Raw genomic sequence first — 10,159 nt, forward strand, 5'->3', positions numbered from 1 at the left:
TCATGGATGTCTGTTCTCTGTGATTATACTGTTTAATATAAGTTTGGTGCGTGCGATATGACAATATTTGCGTGTAAAGAGTGATGTGCACTGTATTGAGTATAATATCACACCAAATCGTGTAATAACATACATTTGCAAATAAACAATATCACGCGTCACAACGGAACAAACTTCCATCAGATTGATATTACACGCTTTTAACTGAAACATTTTGTACATCTTTTTCATCACAATAGTATCTCAACTTGAATGCAATATCTAGTGAAAATGATGCAATATTCTATGAGCGTTGTTTGCATATGATATTAGGTGATCCAAGTATAATTGCATCTAAAATCGTACAATATTGCAATCTATTTATCATTACGTCTTAATTTGATGTGCATCAATGGATATCGCATCGACAATTATTACAATTCTTTTTGCTGTGTGCAGGCTACCAGATTTTCTTCCAAGTGAAATACTAGTCCTATAGTGACATAGGGGGGAGGGGGTGTTAACTAGATCGTTACGTAACATGTTTTCATCGAAGAAAAAATTTTTTTTTCTTGGAATTTGTTACGTAACAGGGCAGGGGGGGGTATGGAAAAATTTGTGACAATTTGTTACATAGGGGGAGGGGGGGGGGTCGATTTTGGGCAATTTTTGCGTTACGTAATTTATGAATGGTCCCTTAGAGATTTTACACAAGTTGAATGCTGAAGATGGACGTCTGTTCTCTGTGCCATAATATTTCTTTTCATTAACTTTTGGCTTTATTCACTATGGTACAGGTTGAAGTTACAGCTAACCGCAACCACAGAAAACAGACATCCATGATCGAACAAAAATATTTAAAAAACGTGTGTGAACATTTGAATTAATATACGAAAAACACTTGCGCCGCCACACCAACCTATCCCAACTATCCGTCAAATCGATTCCGGAACCGGTTCGAAATCCTGGATGGATTCAGCATGGAATCTAGCTCAAAGAAAACAACCGATTCCGACTCTATCGGTTGACGCATTTGAGCTGGAATTCATTCTGGAAGTCCGAATCGGTTCCGGACTAGTTTGACTGGGTAGAGGAATAACCGCTGTCAATTCTGTCGAACTCAGCTACAAAAAAACATGACGACAGTAGCGCACCTGGTTTAGATATCCAAACTACCTTCGAAACCGTTAGAGATTTTACACAAGTTGAATGCTGAAGATGGACGTCTGTTCTCTGTGGTATAATTTTTTTTTCAGTGCGGTGATGAGCAATTTCGTCCATTTTCTCCTTCGTTATTCTAACAGTAGGATGCGAAAATTAGTTTTTCTAAATTTTGATAAAACTAGCATAAAAGTAACAAAAACTTTCATAATTAAACGCTGTGCACGATTGAATAATGAACCAACAAAATATGTTCGGCCGGAAGAATCTGAAAACTTCGTAAGTTTTTTGTGCCTTGTTTACTTTTGTATTGAGCTAATAATGCATTTTTCTAGTTTTTGGGCCGTTTATCCATTGCTGGAATACGGCCTCATTGACTGTTTGCTGGAGAATTACCGCATGAAACCCATATTAATTCATTCGACAACAGCAGTTGAGGACGTACTGGAGTTGCTCGATCGAATCAAGTTGATCTACGAGTGGAAAAATGAAAATAAACGGGAACCATCTGCTAGAGACGGGGGCGTTGACATCTATAGTCGGAACCAAGGACCCGGAGTTTATTATTCGATTGGTTAACATGAATGAGTCAGTGAAAATGCAATTATGTACAATATTGAACAGCGAGCAAAAGAATTAAAACGAAAGCCATATCAAAGTGGAAGTAAGTAATTATAAGATTTACTGTTGCAAACCGTCCTCTATTTCCCAGCCGAAATTTGATTCAAAGTTCTGGCTGGTTTCTACTAGAACTTAGGTTAAAAGGAAACAATTTCGACTCGGAATCGATTTTTGTATTTGGGTTGAAATTTCTAATCACTTTCCGGCTAAGACAAGCAATATTCACACCTTTCCGATCCGATTCAGTACCGTGCATGGGCGCCAATATTCTTTCATATACTTCAAATGCGAGCCACACTTGTCCGGTGCACGGATTAGTATGAATGCATTTGATGTGTATGATAGAATGTTTGTGTCCGTGCACGGTACTGAACCGACACTGAAACGGATCGGATAGGTGTAAATAGTGCTTAAGCCCTATAACAGTCCGGTCTGACTTAACACCGACCAACTCTGTTCCAGATATGTGTATGCGTGTTCAACGTGTTCTTCATGTACGGCAATGCCCTTGTTGAACGAGTACCTCGAGTAGCTACGTAAAAACTTTCACGCGTTTGAGGACGAGTGCAAACACACCCTCCGAGAAGACAAGAATGATGTTGGCGAACTTTGCTGCTTTTTGAGGGATCTTTCAAAGTCAACTACGAATGATTTATATTGAAAATACTAAAAAAAGAGACGACACACCAGACCTTCAAGTGATTCAGGGTTTAATTAAATAATGACTGGTCGGCGGGAGACAATATCGCTACTTAGAGCGAGGTAAGCACCTAGTTTCCGAAAACAATTTAGGTACATGAAGGGTCTGCTAAATGCGCCTCTCCAGTTAAAAAAAAATACAACAAAAGCTAGTAATTCTATATAATCCATTTATTCTATAATGTGAAAAGATTAACTATAACACGGATGGTTCGAAAGTTAAGATATTTCGTAAAACTAGCTTGTCTCAATACCACAGACTAACAGACATGGCACTATAAACAAATTCCTCCAACAAATATCGATCCGCCAATTTTCCCAAAACACTAACTCCACCTTTTATACACGGTCCCAACCTCTCATTTGCTAGTGGGTTATCCCTCAGATTTGGGAAGAATTGGCCACTAGTGGTCTATCACCCGTACACTTGTGCTTATGTCAGCGGCGCCATCGCAAATGCGACCATAGTCCCAACGAAAAATCTCGAGGCTTTTTCTAAAAGATATATCTAACAATGAGATTCTCATTGTTTACTTTCTCTTCTATTAATAAATCGGTCGCTTTAACATTTACCCCTCAACTCTTTGCATAGTATCGAAGGCTACATATTAAGATTAATAATTTTAATTATCTTTATTATGTAAATTGGAAAATTGAAATCCCACATTTTGGCAATGAATCCTTTGTGCCACACACTGTCGAAGGCTTTTTCGATGTCTAGAAGAGCAACTCCAGTGGAATAGCCCTCTGAGATATTTGCCTTTATCATGTTGATGAGTAGTTAAATGTTAGTTAATTATTCAGGATTTGTTTTTATGATTATTTAATTCGACCAAGCACACAGACTCTTAGAAATGATATGCAGCCCTTTCGGGTCGGTGTGGTCTGTTCGAGTCGAATCAGATGGACATTCGGTTCGAGCAAACTTTATGGGGAATAATAGATAAATATTTCTCATGCCCTTTATAGGCAGAGATTCTTTTTGTGAAACCCTAAAATGCCTTCACTCCTATAGCTACTCAGCATAATGATAATAGAAAAAAATGAGGATTTGCCTGATCCATATCGTAATGAATACGAATATTGATTGGAACAGGGATAATCGAATTCTGTTATAAGATCAAGGTGAAACAGCACAGTTGTAGGAAAAAGTATTCGCTAGTAAGGACTAATACTGCTAGTATGTTTACCGTATCCATTAGGGACCATTCATAAATTACGTAATGCTTTTAGGGGAGAGGGGGTACGACAAATTGCTACATGTTGTGACATATGAGTGAGGGGGAGTAAGCTAGAACGTTACGTAACATGTTTTCACTGAAGAAAAAAAAATTGTTTAAAGAATTTGTTACGTAATAGGGGAGGGGGTATAGAGAAATTTGTGACAATTTGTTACATGGGGGGAGGGGGGAGTCAATTTTGGGCCATTTTTTGCGTTACGTAATTTATGCTTGGTCCCTTAATAGTCGGTTGATCCGCTTCGGACCTAGGAGACAAAAAGGAGATTAAGAAGAGTCAGAAACGGATTCAATGCGAAATTTTGCAAGGCGATGGTAGGATGATTTTCCATAGAATTGAGCAGACTAAATGACACTACATTGCACGCTCTGTGCAACAAACTTGTGCCAAACAGTAGATATGTAGGTATGTAAGTTCGTATGTATGAATGTATGCCTGTATGTATGGATGTGTATAGGAGCAATGTATCCCTGAGCAACATGGAAGGACAGCCCTTTGAGCCGCCAAAACGTTCATGAGAAGCCGGGTGCGCGGTCATAGGTGTGACCATAAACTCGACCATAAAGCACTGCACACACTGACAAGTGCAAGGATGAGACGGTAGGTGTACAGTTAATGTACATAGGTTGCAGAAATAGGTTGTTGAGACAATCTGATTGCAGACTGGTAAATAACAATAACTGACAATAACAATAACAAATTTTATATATAACGCACGGCCTTTCTGTGATGAACAAGACATGTTGGAAGAATTAAATAATTCTTTGGGCTGAATTATTCTTGATAAATGTTTTAGTTTTGAAAAAGACTGAATGAGTATAAAAAAGTAGCTATTAAAGACTGATTATCGAAAAAATATAGGTAGTCTTGAGAAAGACTGTTGCTGTTGAAATACTATAGGTAAACCAGGAGCTATCAAGATTTGTGACCGGAAGGTTCAAGCCGGACTGTCGGGCGAAGAATTTTAGTTTTCGCACCAAGCATACTGGTCGTGAAGCTCCCATTATCATATCCATTGTTTCACTTTCCCAGCCCCGTGTGATTGTTGCAGTACTGTATATAAATTTACTACTGATTTATTTCGTATTTTTAACATCATGAACAGTGATATTTTATAGAACTTATATACCAAAAAATTAAAAACAAGGATATATAAATATTCAAATTTTGGATTGCGGAGAAAGGCTCGACCAAACAAAGTTCGCCTCAGAAAATCTGATCCACCTCGGACGGACAGGCAGATAGTTAACAGTAAAAACAATAATTTATATTATTTCCTTTAGTATCGATTTTGTTGGCTATTTTCGGCAAATTTGAGACTAAGAGAAACGAAAGCAATGAAATTGAAAGACGGATAGGTATTCTAGAGCGAATCAGTTATAAACTTAGAACGGAAAACTAGAACTAGGCAGGCTCATATGGGCATGATCGAAAGGAAATGTGAAGAATTTTTTGCCTTCTGCATAGTAGGAGTTGGGCGTTCCACCCAAGTCTACCGCATGGTCTATGGTAGAACATAACTCATCATCATGTTTTACCGCCGACGCCGGCAAAAAATTCTTCACAAATCCTCGCCTAGAACGACCATGCGATCATTCTTCTCCCTTTCTGCTAGCATCAAGCCGTGACGTATGCATTCAATCGACACCAAGCTATCGGTGTCGCACCGATCCTATTGTGATTGAACTACTTATTTATTTTTTCGTTCCGCACACACGGATGGCTGATAGCAATTAATGACACAGCTCAGCTAGCAGAAATCGAATTTTTATCTACTTTTTTACCAACTAGTTTATATGTTACTATGTTTTAATTGCCGCAAGGTTCTACTGTATCGATTTTGTTGGCTATTTTCGGCAAATTTGAGACTAAGAGAAACGAAAGCAATGAAATTGAAAGACGGATAGGTATTCTAGAGCGAATCAGTTATAAACTTAGAACGGAAAACTAGAACTAGGCAGGCTCATATGGGCATGATCGAAAGGAAATGTGAAGAATTTTTTGCCTTCTGCATAGTAGGAGTTGGGCGTTCCACCCAAGTCTACCGCATGGTCTATGGTAGAACATAACTCATCATCATGTTTTACCGCCGACGCCGGCAAAAAATTCTTCACAAATCCTCGCCTAGAACGACCATGCGATCATTCTTCTCCCTTTCTGCTAGCATCAAGCCGTGACGTATGCATTCAATCGACACCAAGCTATCGGTGTCGCACCGATCCTATTGATGCTAGCAGAAAGGGAGAAGAATGATCGCATGGTCGTTCTAGGCGAGGATTTGTGAAGAATTTTTTGCCGGCGTCGGCGGTAAAACATGATGATGAGTTATGTTCTACCATAGACCATGCGGTAGACTTGGGTGGAACGCCCAACTCCTACTATGCAGAAGGCAAAAAAATTCTTCACATTTCCTTTCGATCATGCCCATATGAGCCTGCCTAGTTCTAGTTTTCCGTTCTAAGTTTATAACTGATTCGCTCTAGAATACCTATCCGTCTTTCAATTTCATTGCTTTCGTTTCTCTTAGTCTCAAATTTGCCGAAAATAGCCAACAAAATCGATACAGTAGAACCTTGCGGCAATTAAAACATAGTAACATATAAACTAGTTGGTAAAAAAGTAGATAAAAATTCGATTTCTGCTAGCTGAGCTGTGTCATTAATTGCTATCAGCCATCCGTGTGTGCGGAACGAAAAAATAAATAAGTAGTTCAATCACAATAGGATCGGTGCGACACCGATAGCTTGGTGTCGATTGAATGCATACGTCACGGCTTGATGCTAGCAGAAAGGGAGAAGAATGATCGCATGGTCGTTCTAGGCGAGGATTTGTGAAGAATTTTTTGCCGGCGTCGGCGGTAAAACATGATGATGAGTTATGTTCTACCATAGACCATGCGGTAGACTTGGGTGGAACGCCCAACTCCTACTATGCAGAAGGCAAAAAATTCTTCACATTTCCTTTCGATCATGCCCATATGAGCCTGCCTAGTTCTAGTTTTCCGTTCTAAGTTTATAACTGATTCGCTCTAGAATACCTATCCGTCTTTCAATTTCATTGCTTTCGTTTCTCTTAGTCTCAAATTTGCCGAAAATAGCCAACAAAATCGATACAGTAGAACCTTGCGGCAATTAAAACATAGTAACATATAAACTAGTTGGTAAAAAAGTAGATAAAAATTCGATTTCTGCTAGCTGAGCTGTGTCATTAATTGCTATCAGCCATCCGTGTGTGCGGAACGAAAAAATAAATAAGTAGTTCAATCACAATAGGATCGGTGCGACACCGATAGCTTGGTGTCGATTGAATGCATACGTCACGGCTTGATGCTAGCAGAAAGGGAGAAGAATGATCGCATGGTCGTTCTAGGCGAGGATTTGTGAAGAATTTTTTGCCGGCGTCGGCGGTAAAACATGATGATGAGTTATGTTCTACCATAGACCATGCGGTAGACTTGGGTGGAACGCCCAACTCCTACTATGCAGAAGGCAAAAAATTCTCTTCACATTTCCTTTCGATCATGCCCATATGAGCCTGCCTAGTTCTAGTTTTCCGTTCTAAGTTTATAACTGATTCGCTCTAGAATACCTATCCGTCTTTCAATTTCATTGCTTTCGTTTCTCTTAGTCTCAAATTTGCCGAAAATAGCCAACAAAATCGATACAGTAGAACCTTGCGGCAATTAAAACATAGTAACATTATTTCCTTTAGTAGGGGTGGATAAATCGTGGTTTCATGCGATGCTTCAGTTCGTCGTGCGATTGTTGTTGTCCATCGCTGACAGATGGTGAATTTTCCTTACTGGTGGGAGGATCCGTGTGTTGCGTCCACTATTTGGGAAACCGTGCGAGATTTTTGCTGCAGTCCGCCATCGAATCTCGCCACAGATGATTCATCTGTACCGAGAAAACCCCAATTCTCGTTACAGCCAATATATCAGCAACAAAAGCTACAGATATAAGTCCATAACGAGAATGGGTCAGAGGGGAACTAGTGTAGATATCTACTGAGTGTATTAAGTCGTAAAGAAACGTTAAATATTGAAATTTGGGTTAAACATTGGATGGACTAAAAGAAAAGGCATATTTGGAAAAATATTTCACAAGTTGCCAGGGCGTTCCGGGATCGACATATTGGGTGATTTTCCCCGGGTTTGGAGCATGTCATTCAGTTGTGCTCTGGTTTTGCGATGATCAGCGTCAGGTCCTGAGCATGACCATACCACAGAAAACAGACATCCATGATCGAACAAAAATATTTAAAAAACGTGTGTGAACATTTGAATTAATATACGAAAAACACTTGCGCCGCCACACCAACCTATCCCAACTATCCGTCAAATCGATTCCGGAACCGGTTCGAAATCCTGGATGGATTCAGCATGGAATCTAGCTCAAAGAAAACAACCGATTCCGACTCTATCGGTTGACGCATTTGAGCTGGAATTCATTCTGGAAGTCCGAATCGGTTCCGGACTAGTTTGACTGGGTAGAGGAATAACCGCTGTCAATTCTGTCGAACTCAGCTACAAAAAAACATGACGACAGTAGCGCACCTGGTTTAGATATCCAAACTACCTTCGAAACCGTTAGAGATTTTACACAAGTTGAATGCTGAAGATGGACGTCTGTTCTCTGTGACCATACGATATGGTCGATATCTTACCACAATGACATAGGGCGCTCTCGGCAAGCCCTATGCGCGAATGATGTGCGTTTGCGTCTTGCTGTGAAACAAATAAAGTCTCTGAACAAATCAAAACTCTTAAACCAAGGTTTAAGTGAGACCTTTGGCATTATTGAATGTAGCCATCGTTCTTTGTCGCCCATGGTCCATCTCGATTGCCAGACAGAAAGGGCCTTCTGTTGAGGAATATTGAGGTATTCATTGTACGTAATCGGTCTCTCGAGAACATTTCCTTCTATGGCTCCTTTTTAGCCAATTCGTCAGCCTTTTATTTGTCCTGGATAGGACCCACACAAATGTCACCTGAAATGACTGGTTAACCAGAGCAAAAAGATTTCTTTGTATTTCCACCAGGTAGAACGAGGTGTACTTGGTTTCATTGATTGGAGAGCATCGATTGAACTGAGATGAAAAATGAAGTATTTGTCAGAAGCTAGAACCAGCCAGCTCCGCGACATACACGCTACATGGCGTTTCCTACATGGCGCCGTGGGCTCCTAGTGAAAACAATTTAATTCTTTATGCGAAGAAAATAGTCGCCCTGAAAAGGGTGGTTTTCTCGTTGTTTCGGAAAGAAAGTATGTTTTTTCAGTTGCGTAGGCCTTCTTTTGATCTTTTTGTCATCCGGGGCAGCATTTCCTGCCAGCTCCAACACTTCGATGGCAAGATATTCACTGCTGTCAGGTAGACGGGTGCTCCGGTAGCGACACGCTCGGCGTAGTGACCCTTTCTCAGCAAACGATGGACAGGCAACTGGAGACCGGCACGAACCAAGCGGGATTTTTGCTTTTTCTTAGCCTTACCTCCTATACCGTCACCAGACGACCGTATGTTACCAGTATGAGTGTAACACACTAACATACGAATGATGCCGCACTCGCATACGACTCCGGTTTTTTACTTGGTTCAGTTTGCGTTCGAAGCGAAATAGGCTGGCCATCGAATGAAATCAGTTTACTTTCATCATCAACGAGGAGGAGCTTCTAACAAAAACTGTTCATGATTTGCGGCTCGATGCATGTATTTAGCGGATAAAAAGATTTTCAAATTTAATTCTTGGTTGATGGTTTGATAGCGCTGATAAGGGCTAATTAGTTTTCCAAAGAATATGTTCTCTTGGTAGGTTTATTACATCACAAAATAAAATAAATCGATTTTTATAGGCCTACCTGAGGGTTTTATAATTTATATACCGAAAAATTAAAAACAAGAATATTTAAATATTTAATTGTGAAGACAGAAGCGACCAGACATTGTTCAGCTTAGAATATCTCGTTGATCTCGAAAGAACAGACGGATCGTAAACAGTAAAACAATAATAATTTATATTATTTCCTTTATATTCAGCATGATGACATCGAATTCAGTGTACGTACCCCACCTACAATAAATCTAACAATTCTTCAAATACACTGCCACCAGCTTAAATCGACGCACAACTGGCACTCTGATGCGAAACTTGATTTAATTACTGCGACCATGTGGCGTTCCAGGAACTACTTTGAACAACCAGTGTGAAATGCAACTATCTTCACTTGGATGCAACGATTAATCGATCAACAAAACGTTCCGTTACATCATGAGCCAGAATAAAATGAGCCGAACAAAAAGTCACCCTCTGGGACCATATCCTGGATTCACTGGAATGTGATCAAATGGCCCCAAAATTAGTTTTAAGCGCTTCTCAAGCCCAGCAACGATTCTTGAATCGTCGCATGATAAAGTTAGCGATTTGCCACTCTCTGCAACCATGTTCACGAAACTGGTCCAATGG

General features: G+C 39.9%; 1 long non-coding RNA gene across 1 annotated transcript; it reads left to right on the top strand.

The window, feature by feature from the left end:
- The first annotated feature begins 1,195 nt into the window (after positions 1–1,195).
- Positions 1,196–10,159, top strand: LOC131683338 (uncharacterized). The gene is made up of 4 exons (XR_009304505.1): positions 1,196–1,419; positions 1,476–1,804; positions 2,224–2,523; positions 9,733–10,159. It is a non-coding gene; the product is annotated as an uncharacterized LOC131683338 (long non-coding RNA).

The sequence above is a fragment of the Topomyia yanbarensis genome, chromosome 2, assembly GCF_030247195.1.
Source record: "Topomyia yanbarensis strain Yona2022 chromosome 2, ASM3024719v1, whole genome shotgun sequence".
NCBI lineage: Eukaryota > Metazoa > Arthropoda > Insecta > Diptera > Culicidae > Topomyia > Topomyia yanbarensis.